This window comes from Molossus molossus, unplaced genomic scaffold, assembly GCF_014108415.1.
Source record: "Molossus molossus isolate mMolMol1 unplaced genomic scaffold, mMolMol1.p scaffold_m16_p_16, whole genome shotgun sequence".
In the NCBI taxonomy this organism is placed as follows: Eukaryota; Metazoa; Chordata; class Mammalia; order Chiroptera; family Molossidae; genus Molossus; species Molossus molossus.
This window is the reverse complement of record NW_023425351.1, coordinates 19,558,510-19,579,567: the sequence shown is the minus strand read 5'-3', so window position 1 is coordinate 19,579,567 and position 21,058 is coordinate 19,558,510.

The window sequence follows — 21,058 nt, the reverse complement described above, 5'->3', positions numbered from 1 at the left end:
ACTGCATTAGTCAGCAGTGCAAGGGTACCCCACCATCCCCAGCCCATCGTGGCTTTTATATTACTCCTGCTGGACTGAGCCATTACACACAAATATCTTGGTTAAGTGCATATGAATGGTTGACAGAATCATAGGTGAGGAAGAAGTTTCAGGTCCTTAGTAACCACTGGTGATATGAGTTTCAGGACCCTCTACCTTCTCCAGCCAGTGAACTCTGTCTTGTGTTTCCAGAGACGCATGAATTCCACCAGAAGCTGCTTGATAGTGTAGAGAGAGAAGCAGCCTCTTCTGGAATGGATGTTACTTAGTAAGGCATTTTATTCAGGTTAAGCATTTTCACTGGACAATAAACCACTTAAGAATAGATCACACGTAGTGCCATGGGACTAATTGGGGTTTATTTGAATTGGCTAATTCATGGGATCTGATGCAATGGACAGAGGGCCAGATGTGAAGTATAGCCTGGATGCAAATATAGCTCCACTATTTACTGGTAACTGTCATTGAGTCCCTTAATTTCTCTATCTTGTTTTCTCATCCACGAAGTGAGGGATTTAGTACAGGAATCACTAATACGCCTTTTGGAGCTGAAGTCTTACAAATATATTACTTTAAAGCATTACACAATGAAATAATATTCACAAAACTATCACGAACTGCTACAGAGACATATGCTTCTTTATGGCCACCTTAAGAATAAACTGATATTGTACACTCAAAAGTTTTGTTGAATCAGTTTTCCGTTTTGAAGGTAAAACATAGGCTTTACAGGAAAGTGAAGTGTAGTCACGAGCCCTCTTTGATTATTCCTTTATCAAGTTAAACAGTGGGTCACCCTGGAAATCATAGTATAGCCATGGAAGTTTTACTTATTTAAAATATATACACAAATCGGGATGGAGAGCACGTGCCAGAGAGCACAGCTCTTAATGATGGGAGCCTGGAACAGACCACTGCAAAGGGGAGACCGTGTCCTGCCTGAGCTGAAGGATGGACCTTTATTGCCAGGGTCTGATCAGCCCTGATGAACCACTGTTTGACGTGTCCTAATTACGTGCAGATTGTTTATGTGTTAGGCTCTCTCCTTGTTCATGGAGGGTTATTTTGTGGCTCCCTTGACATGACAGTAGCTGCACACAGTAGTTAATATTCCAAAGATCACACTTTGAAGCACTGCAACCCAGACAAACTGTAGGAGGAGAATTATAGACAGAGTTTGTAGTTCATCTGAAGCCAGAGGTGAAGAGGGCTCAGATCAAGCCAAGAGAACAGATCTCAACTCAACCCCAAGTGTCTACCGAGCCAGATGCAGATGGACCGTTTTCCAGTGATTCAAGGATGGTTTGTGTCTGAGATTGAGAGCCATGACCTAGGGATGATCTCCCCAGTCTTCCACCGTTGTGTTTGCTGTTTACAGGACCTGATGAGGTCCTGTTCGGTCAGGCTTAGAGCAATTTTTCTCGAATGTTTTTTCTAAAAAGCCAAATCTCTGAAACATTATCAGAATAAAAAATAGAATGAAATCATCTTCCATGGTTAACACACAATTAGCACACAATTAATTTATAAGGATGTAATATATGATTACCCCAGGAACAAGAATACATGTTAAATAGAGAGAACACGGATAAATCCCAGGGCCTTTTGATTTACACCATAAAAAGCACTATCATTGTCTCTGGTTGACAGGGTATTGAAACATGACACCTTAGAAACAAAAGTATATTTGTAGACAGTTTACCAATTTTTTTCATAGAAAACATTTATATTTCTGGGAAGCATAGAATTATTGCATCAGATTGATATTTCTTATGTATGCATATTTAACAAAGATAAATTTAAGAAAGATTAATCTCCACTGTAATCTTACATTTAGGAGACAAAATAACTCACAATATTACTGAGTTCACTAAAATTTGAGAATGCCCAAAAAAACCTGTTTAAAATATTTTATGTTATAAGACAAAGGGGTCAATTTTTATATCACCTGGTGACCATTCCAGAAAACTAAAAGATAATTCAGGTTTAAAAGGCATATTGACAATTTGATTATTTTGAATTTAGGGAACAAAATTGGGAAAGACAAAATCAAGAAGAGTTGTCAAAGGAGACAAAATATAAATGTAAGTCATAAGATTCAAAGGCAAGAAATAATCACAAGCAATGTTTTGAAAATACAGAACAAAAAGTAGCAATGATCCTTAAATACTTAACTTTTACAAACTTAAGGAACTTTTGTGGAAATAATCAGGAGTATGGCAACAAATTAGAGTGTTCTCAGAAATTTTTCCAAAAAGGAAAATCTCTCTGTTACCTGGGCAGAGAATAACTTGGTCATTTTACAAAAAAAAAAAAAAAAAAGCCTTCATGTTCTAATTTTACTTTTTGTATGTAATCCATTTTACAGTTTATAGTAAAGTCTACATAAATCCTTCGCTTTATGAATAAATCTATTAACACTGAGCCAATTTTGTCAAAACACAAAATAAAACACAGAAAAATATTTAACACAATGTATTGTTTTCTTCACTCATCATCTTTGGTATTATAAACCTTTACCATTATCTATCTTTTAGAAACCTTTATTATTATCTATCTTTTACACTAACAATATGCCCTCAAATTTTACTATTTATTCTTTTTTTTTTTTTTCATCCTCACCCGAGGATATTTTTCTATTTATTTTCAGATAGAGTGGGAGGGAAGGATGGAGAGAGGGAGGGGGAGAAAGAGAGAGGGAGAGAGAGACATCAACTGGTTGTCTTACAACAACCCATACAAGGGCCAGGGATCAAACCGCAACCGAGGTACATGCCTTGACTGGAATTGAATCCGTGACTCTTTGGTCTGCAGGCTGACTTCTAACCACTGAGCCAAACCAGCCAGAACTCCTATTCTTTATTCATAAACTTTTTAAAGTAATCTAAAAAGCTTGTATATTTATGCATCTAAATATACATTTATATGTAATACTATATATTTTTATATATAACATATTAACTAAGCAAATGGATAAGAAAAGTATAACTATTAAACTTAGTTGTCAAAAATACAACTGTCAGTATAATTAATTTTTCAATTGTGTGTGTGTGTATATATATATATTTATACACACACACACATCCATAATGGAATTTGCTATCTTAAGGAACAATAACGATTTTCTTAAGAAGAAAACAAACAAAATATTATTTTTATTTTTATTAATTAATTTTTGTTACAGATGTTTCTCTTTTCCACCCACTGATTACCCCCTCCCCATCCCTCCTCGCCCTGTCCCCAGCCCTGTTGTCCATGTCCATTGTTCATGCACACATGCATATACGTTCTGTGGTTTATCTCTCCCCCACCACCCCCTCTTCTGGGGATTGCCAGTCTGTACCCCACTTCCATGTCTCTTGAGACTACCCCATTCCTCAGACTGTTATGTTCATTATATTCCACAAATAAGTGAGATCATATGATACTTGTCTTTCTCTGCTTGGCTAGTTTCCCTTAGGATGATACTTTCCAGTTCCCTCCATGTGTCTCAAAGGATAACAGATCTTTCTTTCTAACAGCTGCGTAGTACTCCATTGTGTATATGTACCACTGCTTTTTATCCATTTGTCTACTGATGGACACTTGGGCTGTTTCCAGATCTTAGCTATTGTAAATAGTGCTGTTACGAACATGGGGGTACATATATTCTTTCTGATGGGTGTTTCAGGCTTCTTAGGGTATATTCCTAGAAGCGGGATCACTGGGTCAAATGGCAATTCAATTTTTAATTTTTAATTTTTTGAGGTAACACCATATTGTTTTCCATAGTGGCTGCACCAGTCTGCATTCCCACCAGCAGTGTACTAGAGTCCCCTTTTCTCCACACCCTCGCCAACACGTGTTGTTTGATAATTTGTTGATGGCGGCCATTCTGACAGGTATGAGGTGATACCTCATTGTTGTTTCAATTTGCATCTCTCTGATGATTAGTGATGTTGAGCATTTCTTCTTATGTCTCTTAGCCATTTGTATGTCCTGTTTGGAGAGGTGTCTATTTAGTTCCTCTTCCTGTTTTTTAATTGGGTTCTTTGTCTTCCTTTTGTGGAGTTGTATGAGCACTCTATATATATTGAAAATTAACCACTTATCTGATATATCATTGGCAATTATGCTCTCCCATACAGTTGGTAGCCTTTTCGTTTTGATGATTGTATCTTTCGCTGTGCAGAAGCTTTTGAGTTTGATGTAGTCCCGTGTGTTCATTTTCTCCTTTGTTTCTATTGCCTTAGGTGATGTATCAGTGAAAATTCTGCTGCGTATGATGTCTGAAATTTTGTGGCCTACATTTTCTTCTAGGATTTTTATGGATTCATGAGTAACATTTAAGTCTTTTATCCATTTTGAGTTTATTCTTGAGTAGGGTGTAAGTTGATTGTCTAGTTTCATTTTCTGCATTTAGCTGTCCATTTTCCCAACATCATTTATTAAAGAGGCTGTCCTTACTCCACGGTATGCTCTTGCCACCTTTGTCAAATATTAATCGAACATATTGTCTTGGGTCCGTTTCTGGGTTCTCTGTTCTGTTCCACTGGTCTATATGCCTGTTTTTGTGCCAGTACCAGGCTGTTTTGATTACAGTGGCTTTGTAGTATAACCTGAAATCTGGTAATATGATCCCTCCAACTTTGTTCTTTTTCAAGATCGCTGTGGCTATTTGAGGTCTTTTGGGTTCCATATGAACTTTTGAAGTACTTGTTCTAATTCTGTGAAGTATGCCATTGGTATTTTGATGGGGATTGCATTGAATCTATAGATTGCTTTGGATAATATGAACATTTTAATGATGTGAATTCTTCCAATCCATGAACAGGGTATGTGCTTCCACTTTTTTATATCTTCCTCTATTTCTTTTTTCAATGACCTGTAGTTTTCTGCAAATAGGTCCTTTATTTCTTTGGTTAAGTTTATTCCTAGGTATCTTAATTTTTTTGCCACAATGGTAAATGGGATTGTTTTCTTAGTTTCTCTTTCTGTGAGTTCATCATTGGTGTATAAGAATGCCATCGATTTCTTGACGTTAATTTTGTATCCTACTACTTTTCCAAAATCATTTATTAAGTCTAGTAAATTTTTGATGGAGTCTTTGGGGTTTTCTATGTATAGTATCATGTCATCTGCAAATAATGACAGTTTCACTTCCTCCTTTCCAATTTGGATCCCTTTTATTTTTTCTTCATGTCTGATTGCTGTGGCTAAGACTTCCAGTATTATGTTAAATAAGAGTGGCCAAAGTGGGCATCCTTGCCTTGTTCCTGTTCTTAAGGAAAATGCTTTTAGTTTTTGCCCATTGAGTATGATGTTGGCTGTAGGTGTTTCATATATGGCCTTTATTATGTCAAGATATGATCCCTCTATTCCCACATTGCTGAGCATTTTTATCAGAAATGGATGCTGGATTTTGTCGAAGGATTTTTCAGCATCTATTGATATGATCATGTGGTTTTTATTCTTCATTTTGTTTATGTAGTGTATCACATTTATTGATTAGCCAATATTGTACCAGACTTGCATCCCTGGGATGAATCCCACTTGGTCATGGCGGATAATTTTTTTGGTGTATTGCTGGAGGTGATTTGCTAGTATTTTGTTCAGGATTTTGGCGTCTATGTTCATCAGGGATATTGGCCTGTAGTTTTCTTTCTCTGTAGTGTCTTTTTCTGGTTTTGGAATTAGAATTATGCTGGCTTCATAAAATGAGTTGGGAAGTCTTCCTTCTTCTTGAATTTTTTCAAATAATTTGAAGAGAATGGGTGTTAGTTCTTCTTTGAAAGTTCGGTAAAACTCCCCCGTAAAGCCATCTGGGCCTGGGCTTTTATTTGCTGGGATAGTCTTGATTACAATTTCAATTTCTTCTATTGTTATTGGTGTGTTCAAGTTTTCTATCTCTTGCTGGTCCAGTTTTGGGAGACTATGTGTTTCTAGAAATTTGTTCATTTCACTGAAATTGTCGCATTTGTTGCCATATAAATGTTCATAGTAGTTGTTAACAATCTTTTGTATTTCTGTCATGTCAGTTGTTACTTCTCCTCTTTCATTTCTGATTTTGTGTAATTTCTTCCTTGACCTCCTCGGTAACCCCTTCGTTGTTTAATAACATGCCATTTAGCTTCCATGTGTTCAAATGTCTTTGTATGTTCTTCTCGCAATTGATTTCTAGTTTCATGCCATTGTGATCTGAGAAGATGCTTGATATGATTTCAATCTTCTTGAACTTGTAGAGACTTAGTTTGTGCCCTACTCTGTGGTCTATCTTTTAGAATGTCCCATGTGCACTTGAGAAGAATGTGAATTCTGTAGTTTTGGGGTGTAATTCTCTGTAGATATCTATTAAATCCATTTGGTCTAGTGTTTCATTTAGAGTCCCTCTATTTCCTTGCTAATTTTTTTGTCTAGAGGATCTATCCAGTGATGTCAGTGGGGTGTTGAAGTCCCCTGCTATGATTGTATTGCTATTGATATCTCCTTTGAAGTCCTCCAGAAGATTTTTTGATATATTTTGGTGCTCCTATATTGGGTGCGTATATGTTTATCAAGATTATATCTTCCTGTTGGATAGATCCTTTCAATATTATGTAGTGGCCTTCTTTATGTCTAGTTATGGCCTTCATTTTAAAATCTATTTTATCAGATATGAGTATTGCTACCCCAGCTTTTTTTTTCCTTTCCGTTTGCTTGGAAGATTTTTTTCCATCCCTTCACTTTCAGCCTATGTGAGTCTTTTGTTGGGAGGTGGGTCTCTTGCAAACAACATATAGATGAGTCATGCTTTTGTATCCAATCAGCTATTCTGTGTCTTTTTGTGGGAGCATTCAATCCATTTACATTTAAGGTGATTATTGATATGTACTTATTTATTGCCATTTTTGTTTAATGTGGTTATATTTTTCTTCCTATTTCTCCTGCTAATTACAGTAGTCCTTTTAACATTTCTTGCCGTGCTGGTTTGATGCTAATGTATTCCCTTAGCCTTTTTTTTTTTTTTTTTGTCTGAGAAGCTCTTTATTTGACCTTCTCTTTTGAATGATAGTCCTTGCTTGGGTATAGTAGTCTTGGATTCAGATTCCTTGTTTTTCATGACCTTGATTACCTCATGCCATTCCCTTCTGGCCTGTAGTGTTTCTTGTGAGAAGTCAGCCTGAGAGCCTTATGGGGTTTCCTTTGTAAGGTAACCTGTTGCTTATCTCTTGCTGCTTTTAGGATTCTCTCTTTGTCTTTAATTTTTGGCAGTTTGATTACTATGTGTCTTGGGGTGGGCTTGTTTGGGTTCTTCTTACTTGGGGCTCTCTGTGCTTCTTGAACTTTAATGCCTTCTTCCTTCACCAAATTAGGGAAGTTTTCTGTCACTATTTCTTCAAATATATTCTCTAACCCTTGCTCATTTTCTTCTTCTTCGGGGACTCCTATGATGCAAATGTTATTACGTTTTCAGTTGTCCCACAGTTCTCTTATGCTGTTTTCCTGTTTTTTAATTATTTTTTTCCTTTTGGTTCTCTGATTGGTTGATTTTTTTCTACCTGTGTTCTAATTCACTGATCCGGTCCTCAGCTTCCTCTACTCTGCTATTTAGACTTTCCAATGTGTTTTTTATTTCTGATATGTCATTCTTCATTTCTTCTTGGTGGTTTTTAATTTCCAACTGGTTGATTTTCAACATTTCTATGTCTTTACTCATGGTGCTCATGTCTTTACACATGCTGTTGAGCTTCCTCAACATCATGGCTCTGAATTCTAGTTCTGTTAACTTGCTTAACTGCACCTCATTTATCTCATCTTTGGTAGAGGTCTCTTGTTCTTTCATTTGGCTTTTGTTTCTGTTTTTCGCCACTTTGGCTATCACAGTGAGCTTTGGAGTCTGCCAAATTTTCCCTGTGGGTATTGGTGTTCTGCTGTTTGTGGCTCCCTCTCCTGGGTTTGGATGAGGCAGGAAGGACCAGCTTTTAACACCACTGTCAAGTCTTAACTTTCCTGGTTAGAGTTGCCAGCCCAGGGAATGGTAGTTATCCTCTAGCTTTTTTGCCTGGAGGCTATTAGTAGCAGTCACCTGAAGAACCCTGGTTTCTGAGTTGACTGAAAAACTCCCTCAGGCACTTAGTGTAAGAGGATTTCCCGAGGGTGGGGCAGATGCTGCTTGTTAATGGGCCTCAATTAGCATTTCACTGGCCACGGGTGGGGTTGAATCTCCAAGGGAGGGGACGCCGCCTCCTCCCAGAGCCCTGGGAAGGAGTAAAATGACCACAGTCCTGTGTGGTGCACTCAGCAAAAGCTCTGAGCACCCTCCAAATTTTGAGCATCCCCACACAGTTCCAGTCCAGTCTGCCCTCCCTCTGCCAGAGCCCAAGGTGAGTGGCTGCTGCCAATTTAGCCTCCGTCCGGGCTTTGCATTGTGGAGCCGCCTGGGACTTTAACCCGAGGGCGCTGCTCCCAGCTAAGGGCGGCTGAGGCTGCGGCAGCTCCCAGCCGAGGTCACAGGACCCAGCCGAGGGCACACCTTCCAGTTGAGGCCGTAGCACCCAGCCGAGGGCATAGCACCCAGCCAAGGTGGCCACAGGTACCAGCCGAGGTCGCAGGACCCAGCCGAGGCCTCAGCAGGTCCCCGCCCAGGCCGCTGCGGACCGTGGGCTCCCGGCCCCCTCTCGCGTCCTCGCAAGCCTACCAGGATTGAATCGGTGTCCCTGGTTATGTGGTCCTCCAGGCTGCCTTTCCATTGCCCCTTCCTGACGATTTGTCTTTATTTTCGTTGTAATTACAGTTTGGGCCTGGGAGATGGTCTGTGTAGCTTCCATTCACTCCGACGCCATTTTTTTTTCTCTTCAACATTTTTATTTTTGTACATACTCATTTGTATTTATCTGTAATTATAATATAATCCCAACTATATTAACTACCACCTTTAATCAAAGTAATCAGAGTTGTTTTTCTGAACTCGAGAAAACTAAAAAATGATGACTGCAAAATGTCTATCCAATTTTTCCCATGAGTACACATTTTATACCATTCTAATAAATATGAGATGCATAATACCTGTATGATTCGAAGACATTTAAATGTCCTGGTAATCTGTAGCATTCTGTATGTAAAGATTAGGAATAAGTGAAATCCAAAATATATTTCTTGAGAAATAATTATCCTTTTAGTTCTTACTTAGAAATGGCTGGGCTATAAATATATTTACTAATTGGCTCAATTTAATATTAGTTTAAGGTCTTAAAGCTAAGTAAAGTTCTGAAAAATTGCAAAATTTATCAACACATTAAGCCCTTATGATCTCACAAGGCTCACAAGATTAAATCTCTAAAAGACTCATAATTAAAACTTATTTGGACAAAGCACAATTTATATTTTTAACATTAAATAATTTGTGATTACAATAACTTATTGGACCCATTGGACTAATAGAGAATTTTTATCAAATTTTAATCATAAGATATTGTATTCAAATCTTGTCTTACCTAAACTACTAGACTAACATTTTTAATGTGGTAATAAATTCAGAGAAAAACCTATAGAGTTATTGCAAACTAAAATTAAATTATTCTTATTTTGTAAAAGAGTCCTTTTTTTAATATAAATGAAACTCTACAATATATAACAAAATGTATGATCTTATGCACTGTCTTGTGTGGCTCAGAGGGTTGGAGTGTCATCCTGTTCACCAAAAGGTTGTGAGCTGGATTCCTGATCAGGGCACATACCCAGGTTAGGGGTTCAATCCCAAGTCAGGGTGCATGCAAGAGGCAACTGATCGTTGTTTCTCCCTCACAGTGATGCTTTCTCTCTCTCACTTTCTCTCACTCTTTCCCTCCTTCCCTCCCTTCCTCTCTCTTAAACATTTATGATCCATTAATCTCCAAAGTTTTCTAAAAGAAGTTAAAATGGAGAAGAAAAAAATACATGAGAGAACTGACTTCAAATAGGAAACCAATACTGTAAAAACCTGATTACCTTCTCCCTGATAGGAAAGGAAAAGCATAGATGCAGGAAAGATCATTCTCCCTCTCATTTACACGCACGCACACACACATGCACACTCACACACATATGCACACACTCACACATAGTTATGCTAACACATATGCATGCACACAGTCACACTCACACACATATACACTCACACAGTCACATGCACACACTCACACAGTCACACATGCACACACAAATCACACTCACGCATAGTCAACTCACACACATGCACACACACTGCCACACATATGCACACTCACACACATACACACACACAATCACACTCACACACAGTCACACTCACACAAAACCCTCCGACAGATGCACAATGAAGTAAAAAAGGAACCCCTGTTTTAATGAGGTGGTGTCTCTTTCAGAGAGACGAGGCAGATGTTCCCCTCCTGAGGTTTCTTCCCCTTTTGTTCTAATGTATGTCTCAAATAGATAATCATCTGAAGTTTCTCAAAGTGGACATTGAAATTCCACTTCAACCATGTTGGACTGATGCCAGTAGGAGAGGTAACTGAAGTTGAAGCTTTAAGAGAGAGGTGTTGTCCCAGAGGACCAAGCACACTGGGAAGATCCCACGGGAACTGCCACAGACAGGAGTGGTTCCAGAGCAACTTCTTGTCTCCAGAGTGGCCCACAGACCAGTCATCACTACTTGGAGGCCTAAGGAAACTCCTAACAATGGGCAGAAGAAACTAAATAAAACATTTCTCATGGATACAAAGACAAGACAAGACAAGACAAAACTTCTGACAAGTTTTTGAAAAGATGGTTCCAAGCCAAAGTTTGTCTGATGAGACCTAAACTCCTCTGTCTTGGGGTGGTCTGGAGGGTAGACTCGGAGAGCCTGTGCCCATCCCCCTCCCTCTAATCTCCCCCCTGAGGACTCCCAGGAGAAAATGAGACCACTAGATAGTGACAAAGATGCATGTGTTAGTATCAACACACTTTTTCATCATGGATAGTACTTTTCATATTGAATCTGATAATAAAAAGATTCTTTTTTTTTTTTATCCTCACTCGAGAACATTTTTTTGCACTTATCTTCAGGTAGAGCGGGAAGGAGAGAGGAGGGAAGAGAGAGAGAGAGAAACATCAATGTGAGAGAGATACATCAAATGGTTGCCACCCACACGACCCCAACCAGGGTGGGAACAAGCTGCAACTGAAGTACATACCCCGGGTACATTGAAACTGAACCCGGGACTCTCTGGTCTGCAGGCCGACACTCTAACCACTGAGCCAAACCGGCCAGGGCTGAAAGGATTCTTAAAATTATTTCTTTTTCCTAGGAGACAACATAAACATATTTGAAAATAAACTCATCAACAGCAAATAAAAATTCAGGAATTTGGTTCCACCTACCCACAATTGGTGAGATTCCTGAGTGGGGGGCGCAGGGAACCTCAGAGGAGCTCCCACACCTGAGTTGAGGGTCTTGGGCCTCAGCAGCAAGGGGCTCTTTGCTAGATCTCAGTGGACCTTGAAGAGTTGTTGATCATCACTCCCCCAAGTACCATCAGAAATACCTGTTGCTCGAGTAAAGAAGTTTATTAGGCTTACTCTAATAAGGGAGAACAAGAAGGGAGACGTCAGGAGAATATTTACAGCATGAGAAGGGCTAAACCGGGTGATTTCCGGGCACACTTAATGTCATAGTATATTTTGATGAGTGAGCGTAGTGAGGAAAGGTCTTATAGTAGCCTTTGATGGATAAGCTGTTAGTCTTGATAAATTAGCAGTTTGAGTTGGTTCAGTCTTGTCTTCCAGGAGCAATTATTTCCTAGATCAAGGCGATTTTTTCCTAGTCTAGGATGCTTCCACTCAGAGGCACAAAAAGTCTGGCGGTTTTCATCATATACAACCTCACAGAGATAAACAAGTATGTGCTTTAGAGTTTCCTGCCTCTTTTCAAAGCCCAGCTCCTTGGTGTTGGTTTCTCATCTGCATAATTACAGCTTATATTTATTGACTTATTCCTATTGTGTTCTAGACACTGCTGTAAGTATTTCATTTAATTCTTTACAGCAGCCCGATGAGGAAAACAAGTTGACCACTTTTGCCTGATGAGGCAACAAAAACAGAGAAGTTGAGTAATCCTGTAGTGACACAACAAGAAAGTGGAGAGCCATGATTTGGCCCGGGACGACTTCAGAGATGTCACAGGTCTTTGCTACGCTGCGTCCTACAGGCTCCATGGGTGGAGTGAATGAGAAAACCCACGTAAAACACTCCTCTCTTGCATGTGATAAATGATGACTAAATGCTAGTGCTACTACTAAACTATTAAAATAAAAGCCAGTGCCAGTGCAGAGTTAAGAAGAAAACTGAATGTGGGCATTGCTCTGCCTCCGATTTTGGGAAGATTTCTGAAGGTGCAAAGTGTACGAGCCATGGCTGTTTTCTTAAAAGAGAAGAAAAACTTCTATAAAATAAAAACTGATAGCACATGATACATTACAGTCCTTCTCATTGTACCAAAAAGTCAGCGGTCATAAAAAACTTGCAGAGCCCTGGCCAGTTTGGCTCAGTGGTTAGAGCGTCGGCCTGCGGTCCGGAGAGACCTGGGTTCGGTTCCCACTAAGGGCACGTACTTCGGTTGCAGTTTGTCCCGGACCCTGGTTGGTCGTGCAGGTGGCAGCCGCTCGATGTGTCCCTTTCACATCGATGTTTCTCTCTCTCTCTCTCCCTTCCTCTCTCCCTCCCACTCTATCTGTACAAAAAATGGAAAAATATCCTCGGATGAGGATAAAAAAATAAAATAAATAAATAAATAAATAAATAAATAAAAAACTTGCAGAATCTCGGTATGTTGCACCACCCTGCTGCCCCTCCCCCTCCCAGGCGCAGGTGTTCCGAGCTGGGATACATAGAGAAGAGCACATACCCATGAGATGCGTGAGCATTTATTCTTCATCTTTAACCTGTAATTCTAAACCACCTTCCCCAGGAAGTCTGAAAGTCCACTGGCTAGTGGATGGGGTAAATGACTGATCCTGTCAAGGCAGGTCCACCCGAGACACAGAGTCTCAGGTGGCAAAGGAGCCCAATTGTCTTGTGGATAGTGTTTGTCCCTCCCTAATGGAGCAACATGACAGTAACAGTAACAGACACATGTTGAGGTCTTGCTATATAAAGCACCCTCTGAAGTTCTTTGTATCTATTAACTAGTTTAACGTTCACTGAGCCCTGTGAGGTAGGTACTATTACTGCACCCACTGTAAAGATGAGTAAACTGAGGTATAGCAAGGTTAATTACTAGCCCTGAGTCACACAGCTAAGTAAGTCACAGGTCCAGAATTTGGCCCAAGACAGCGTGTCTCCAGGGTTTGTGCTCATAACAACTTTGCAAAGCTGCTGTGGGAACCTGGCTGCTCCCCCTACTTCCAGCTTTTTTTTTTCTTTCTTTATTTTTTCTTTATTGATTTTTAGAGAAAGAGGAAGGGAGATGGAGAAAGAGACAGAAACATTGATGAGAGAGAGCATCAATTGGCTGCCTCCTACACGCCCCCACTGGGGATTTGGCCCACAACTTGGGCATGTGCCATGACCAGGAATTGAACCAGTGACATTTTGGTGTGCAGGTCAACGATCAACCACTGAGACACACCGGCCAAGCTACTTTCAGCTCTTAAAGCTCTGTGCTCGCCCTGACCAGTGTGGCTCCGCGGTTATAGCATTGGCCTGCAGACCAGAGAGGCCCGGGTTTGGTTCCCGCTAAGGGCATGTACCTGGGTTGCAGTTTGTCCCCGGACCCAGTTGGGGTCTTATGGGTGGCAGCCAGTAGACGTGTCTCTCTCACATCGATGTTTCTCTCTCTCTTCCTCCCTCTCTCCCTCCCACACTATCTGAAGATAAATGCAAAAATATCCTTGGATGAGGATTAAAAACAAACAAACAAACAAAAAACTCTGTGCTCTACTTCCAACAAGTTCTGGGTTTGATTCTGGCCAAGGGCACGTACCTCCGTTGTGGTTCGTCCCTAGCCCCAGATGGGATTGTGCGAATGGCATCCAATCCATGTGTCTCTCTCAAATCAATGTTTTATTCTCTCTCTCTTCCTCCTTCTCTCCCTCCAGCTCTATCTGAAGATTAATGTAAAAATATCCTCAGGTGAGGATTAAATTAAAATAATAATAAATAAATAATAAATAATAAAAAAATAAACTGACCTCAGTCAATTTAAAAAGGAAAGGAGGAAAGAAGGAAGGAAGGGAGGAAGAAAGAGAGAAAGAGACAGAGAAAGAGAGGAAGGAAGGAAGGAAGGAAGGAAGGAAGGAAGGAAGGAAGGAAGGAAGGAAGGGGAAAGAAAGAAAGGAGAAAGAAAGAAAAGAAAGAAAGAAGAGAAAAAGAAAGAAAAGAAAGAGAAAGAAAGAAAGAGAAAAAGGGAAGGGAAAAAAGGAAGGAAGGAAGGAATAAAGAAGCCAAATTCCCACCAGCCTTGTCTTACTTAGTTCAGCCAAAAAAGCAAGGAGTCTGGTTCTGCTTGTTCCAAAAATAGGGAAGCCACGGTGTCCTAACAGAAGTCTATAGTTGGGAGTGAGAGATTTGAAACAGATGCTAGCAGAAAGAAAGGAGAGAGGCACCACTATAATTACACTTGGTGATGCTTCTTAAATGGTATATATTCAGTTAAATTTAGAAGGGGTTTGCTGCCAGCTAAGAGGAAAAAGCAGAGCAGGGATCAAGGCAGATTTAAAGGGATGTAGGGACAATTAAAAGGACAAAGTTTGACCTTATAGCAGCGGTAAAGGTAACAGTGGAGATAACCAGAGCGGAAGGCCATCGGCACAGAGCTGGTACAGAGGGAACACGAGTTGATTGACTGGTGGTGAGTGGCATAAAAACTCTCTTAGTGGGAATTTCATCATCAAATGACCTACTCATCTCCCTGAAAAAATAAATAAATAAATAAATAAATAAATAAATAAATAAATAAATAAATAAATAAGAGCTCCTGTCTAACAGTGACAGACGTATTTCAATCGAGCATAGAGAAGGCAAGACTGTGACAGGCAACAATAACAGCCCAAGTGGGCTGAAGAAATCATCCAAGACCTGGGCAGGTGGGGCAGGTGCAACTCTGGTGTAATAATGAGAAGAAATGTTGTTTACTGCTGTCTCCTTGTGAAGGTGTGAGCATAAATCTACTTGGAGTAGAAGCCAAGCCCCAGGGCCTGGGTGCCAGCTGGAACCCCGGCTGCAGGACAGGAAGGAAGCCACTCTGCACAGGGAGAGGAGAGGCACTTTGCTTTGGTGTGGAGTCCAGAGGGCAGGAGGGAGAAGTCTTCGGGAGAGCTGGGGGAGGAGGCAGAAAGGGAGTCTTCACAACCAAGGCCAGCAGGGGCCTTTACAGGAGGCCAGCAGGGGCTGGTGGGGCTTGTTGGGGTGTCCGTGCACAGGGAGCGATGTGACACCCTCCATCTCCCATGAGAAATCTTCAGAAAGGATAGCAGTGCTCACCAGCAGGCCTTTGTGGTGCTTGAGGCACATGCCTGGACCGCTCGGGCCACAGCCAGCTCTGTAATAGACTCAGCCAGTGTGGGTCCTGGAAGCGCAGGGCCATTGATGCCATCACGAGCCAGAGATGACTGTGCTGTTGTGCAGCTCCGGGAGGCACTCCATGTCACAGGAGACCCGCCAGAGGGGCCTTCTGTCCGCAGCAGCAGCCTCTGCTGCACGCCACTCGGCTTTTCTTCCTTTCATCCTCACATTGCTGTTCCCTCTTTCTGAGGTCACCACCCAGTGAGCTCCCTGCACTGAATTCTTGTCTTAGTTTGCTTTGGGGAGAACACAAAATGAAGGTAGTGTCCCTTGTGATTGTGTGAACAAGTGTGAGGACATCAAGAACAGGGCATTATGTGCGGTGAAGGCATGGGTCGGAGGGGGGTGTCAATGGGGGGAAAGGGAGACATCTGTAATACTTTCAACAATACAGATTTTTTTTTTAAAAAAAAAAAAAAAAAAAAAAGAGCAGGACTCTGTGTCCTCAGTTCAGCCGGCCAACAAGTAACTGAAAGGTCCCTACTTAGATGCAGAGTTTCCTGGATTAGGGGAAGTGACATCCAAGCGACTCTAGGGCTTACTGTCAAAGATATGTCTCCTGTTCCTCCCCTCCCTCGCTTTCATTCTCTTTGTCTTTCCATCGGAGTATGTGGGTGCATTTTTCAGTGACCTGCTAGTAATGACACTAACTGCTCAACAGTCCAGTTAAAAAACAGGCAAGCCGGGCCAGTGTGGCTCAGTGGATTGAGTGTCATCCCATGGACTGAGAGGTCCCAGTCCGATCACATGCCCGGTTGTGGGCTCGATCCCCAGTAGGGGGCGTGCAGGAGGCAGCCAATCCATGTTCTCTTTCATCCATTGATGTTTCTCTCTCTCAAATCAATCATAACATTTTTTAAAAATAACAACCCTGGCTGGTGTGGCATGTTTAGCTGGGCATTGTCCACACACCAAAAGGCTGCTGGTTCATTCCCAGTTAGTGCACAGGCTCCAGCGTGAGCTCCGGCCCCACTGGGATGCTTGTGGCTGTGAAATCGAAACCCCGATGTTTCTCTCTCTCTCTCTCTCTCTCTCTCTCTCTCTCTCTCTCTCTCTCTCTCTCTCCCTCCCCCTCCCTCTCCCTCTCCCTCTCCCTTTCTCTATAAATCAATAAAAAAACTTTTAAAAAAGAAGAAAATAAATAAATAAATAAATAAAATGGGATACCCTTCCTTATAAGGCATCTTTTTGCTTGCTTCTGCTGAACACACACACACAGCACATGAAAGAAAAAGGAAAAAAAAAAAAAAACAAGGCAAAAAGATTTAAATAGATGTTTTGCAGAGGAAGGTATGCAAATTGCCAGAGAGCACACACAAATTCCCATCATCATTAGTCATCAGGGAAATGGACGTTAACATCACGAGGAGAAACCACACTCTTCACTCACTAGAGTGCTTAAAATTAAAAAGAGGAAGAGCATCAGATTCTGATCTGCACATAGAGCAACTATGGGTAGAAATAAAAAATGGTACAACCACCTTGGAAAACATTTTGGCATTTCTATGTAAAACTAAATAAATACTTATGGTCCAGCAATTCTGCTTAAGAATTGGCCAGCGTGGCTCGGTTGTTAGAGCATTGTCCAGTCCACTGGAGGGTCTTGGGTTTGATTACCGGTCAAGGGCAAGTACCTGGGTTGCAGGTTCGATCCCCAGCCCTGGTTGGGGCACATGTGGGAGGCAGCCAATCAATGTGTCTCTCTCCCTCCTTCCCTCCCTCCCTCTCTCCCTCCTACTCTCTGCTAAAAAAAAAAAAATCAATGAATAACTATCCTCAGGTGAGGATTAACAACAACAACAACAACAACAAAAAGAAATCTTCCCCCAAAGAAATAAAAACACATGGCCAACAAAAGACTATACAAGGACTATACAAGAATGTTCACAGCACCTTTACCATAGTAGATGAAAATGGAAGCCCCCCAGGTGCCCATCAGTAAAGGAATAGATAAACAAATACTACCATATTTATATGAAGTAATAAACATGCATGAATATAAAAATATTATACTGAGCAAAAGGAGTTCTACCAAAAGAGAACATAATGTATTTGTATTCCATTTACAGGAAGTTCTAGAGTACACAAAACTAATTTATAATGTTGAAAAAATGAAAAAGAATGGTTACCTTTGGGGGTAAGGATAATGACTGGAGAAGGATAAGAGAGAGCTTTCTGGTGTGAAGACAAAATTTTGTATTTTGAGGGGTTTTGAGTTACACAGCTGTATGCTTCTGCCGAAAACCATAGAATGGAACAGTTAAGATTTGTATATTTTATTCAACATAAATTTTACCTCAAAGAAAAATAGAGCCATAAAACAAATATTGAACTCTTATGATACATATAATAAAGTATTTAGGGGGAAATGTACCAATGTTCATGACTCACCATGAAATGCATTAAAATGGATAAATGTGTGGATAAAATAAGTGTGGGGAAATGTGAATTGTAGGACCTAGGAGTTGCTATATGGGGGCTCATGCTGTTTCATCTTTTTGTTAGGCTTGCAATTTTTCATAATATAATGTTTTTAAAAATCAGGAATGGCAACCAAAACAGAAGAGCTGTTTTTATTGAGAAATTACTTTGTGCCATGATCTCTGTTACCACCATCATACCTTATATTTTAATCCTCTTGAAATCACGAGTAGTGGGAATTATTACCTCCTCCCCATTATCCTCAGGCGAGAAAACTAACACTGGTAAATTAACCTTTTCAAAATCAAATGCAGAATATAAAATGATGCAGTCACTTTGGAAACAGTTTGACAGTTTTATATAAACTTAAAAATACTTATGGCCCAGTAATTCCACTCAAGAATCCTTCCCAAGAGAAATAAAGACATATGTTCACCAAAAAACTTGTACAAGGATGCTTGTAGCAGCTTTATGTAAAATATAGGATTCACATCAAACAACAAGTGTTGGTGAGGGTGTGGAGAAAAGGGGACTCTAGTACACTGCTGGTGGGAATGCAGACTGGTGCAGCCACTATGGAAAACAACATGGTGTTACCTCAAAAAATAAAAAATTGAACTGCCATTTGACCCAGTGATCCTGTTTCTAGGAATATACCCTAAGAAGCCTGAAACACCAATCAGAAAGAATATATGTAACCCCATGTTCATAGCAGCACCATTTACAATAGCTAAGATCTGGAAACAGCCCAAGTGTCCATCAGTAGACGAATGGATAAAAAAGCAGTGGTACATATACACAATGGAGTACTATGCAGCTGTAGGAAAAAAAGATCTCTATCCTTTGAGACTACACGGAGGGACCTGGAAAGTATTATCCTAAGCGAAACAAGCCAAACAGAGAAAGACAAGTATCATATGATCTCACTTATTTGTGGAATATAATGAACGTAACAGTCTGAGGAATGGGGTAGTCCCAGAGACGTGGAAGTGGGGTACAGACTGACAAACCCCAGAAGAGAGCGTGGTGGGGGAGAGATAAACCACAGAACTTATATATATGTATGCATGAACAGTGGACATGGACAACAAAGCTGGGAACAGGGAGGGGCGGGAGGGGGAGAGGGGAATTAGTGGGGGAAAATGGAGAAACATCTGTAACAAAACTAAATTAATTAATTAAAAAAATAATATAAATAAATAAATAAATAAAATATAGGATTCTGCCCTACCAGTGTGGCTCAGTGGACTGAGCATCATCCCATGGACTGAGAGGTCCTGGTTTGATTCCTGGTCAGGGCACATGCCCAGGTTGTGGGTTCGATCCCCAGTGGGAGCATGCAGGAGGCAGCAGATCAGTGTTTCTCACATCGATGTTTTTATCTCTCTTTCTCCCTTCCTCTCTCTATAAAAAATCAATAAAAACATATTTTTTAAAAAGGAAACAAAATATATGAGTTAAATTCAGGTCTTTCCTGAATTTATGTCCTTAACTTTCATGGTATCCTGTTATTTTTTTTTTTTTAATGGGGGCACAGTCTTTGCCTTCAAGCAGCTCTTATGTAGAGTCACAGTTGTCTTAACCAATGAATCTGCGTTGATGAACACACCTTTATCACTCAAAGTGTGCAGTGCACATTGGGCTGTTGTACCCATTAGTGCACTTTCTTTTTTTTATTTTTATTTTTTTATCCTCACCCAAGGACATTTTTCCATTTTTTGTTCAGATAGAGCGGGAGAGAGAGAGAGGAAGAGAGAGAGAGAAACATCAATGTGAAGGGACACATCAAGTGGCTGCCACCCTCACAACCAACCAGGGCAGGGGAAAAAACGCAACCGAGGTACGTGCCCTTAGCGGGAACCGAACCCTGCTTTCTCTGTACCGCAGGCCGACGCTCCAACCGCTGAGCCAAACCGGCCAGGGCTGTTAGTGCACTTTCTATGCATTTGAGCAAGTGTATAATGACCGGTACGTGTAATCTACCATTATAGTGTCATACAGAATACTTTCACTGCCCTGAAAGTCTTCTGTGTTCTGCCTATTTATCTCACCTTCTAACTCCTGGCAACCAAAGGTTTATTTACAGTCATGTAGCTGAAATCATACAGTAGGCAGCCTTTTCATTGGCTTCTTTCAGTTATGCATTTAAGTTTCTTCCACATTATTTTTGTGGCTTGATGGCTCATTTCTTTTTAGCACTGAAGAATATTTAATTACATGCATGTACCACAGTTGATTCATCCATTCACCTACTGTCGGTCATCTTGGTTGCTGCCAAGTTTGTGTGGTTGTGAATAAAGATGCTGTAAACATCCATGTGCAGGTTTTTGTGTGGACATAAGTTTTCGGCTCCTTTGGTAAATAATGAGGAGTGATATCGGTGGATCATATGGTAAGAGTATGTTTAATTTTTTTTAAACTGCCAGTCTTCCGAGGTACCACTTTGCATTCCCACCAGCAGTGAATGAAAGTTCTTGTTGCTCCACAGCCTCGGCAGCGTCTGGTGGTGTTAACGTTCCCGATTGTGGCCAGTCTAATGGTGTGTAGTGGTGTCTCATTGTGCTGATTTGCATTTCCCTGATGACATACGATGTCGAGCATCTTTTCATACGCTTCTTTGTCATCTGTTTATTTTCTTTGGTGAAATGTCTGTTTAGGTCTTTGGCCCATTTTTGAATCTGTCTGGTTGTTTTCTTATTGTAAAGTTTAAGAGTTTTCTATATATTTTGGAAAACAGTCTGTTATCAAATATATATTTGGAAATATTTTCTCTGTCCCAATCTGTGGCTTGTCTTTTTATTCTTTTGACAGTTTCTTTTGCACAGCAGTTTTTTATTTTAATGAAATCCAGCTTATTTTTTTACACATTATGTAAAAAATGTGTAAAGTGTGTTTAGTCTTTGAGGTTATAACTAAAAAAATCATAACCATACCCAAGGTCATCTAGATACTCTCCATAGGGCCGAAGGGTACCAGAATATGGCACCTCAAAATATTACTCTTTGGTATATGGGTTATTTTGAGCTAAAGGCCATTGAGAACTAGCAGATGCAGGAAAAGCTCTAAAAACAGGACACAAGTT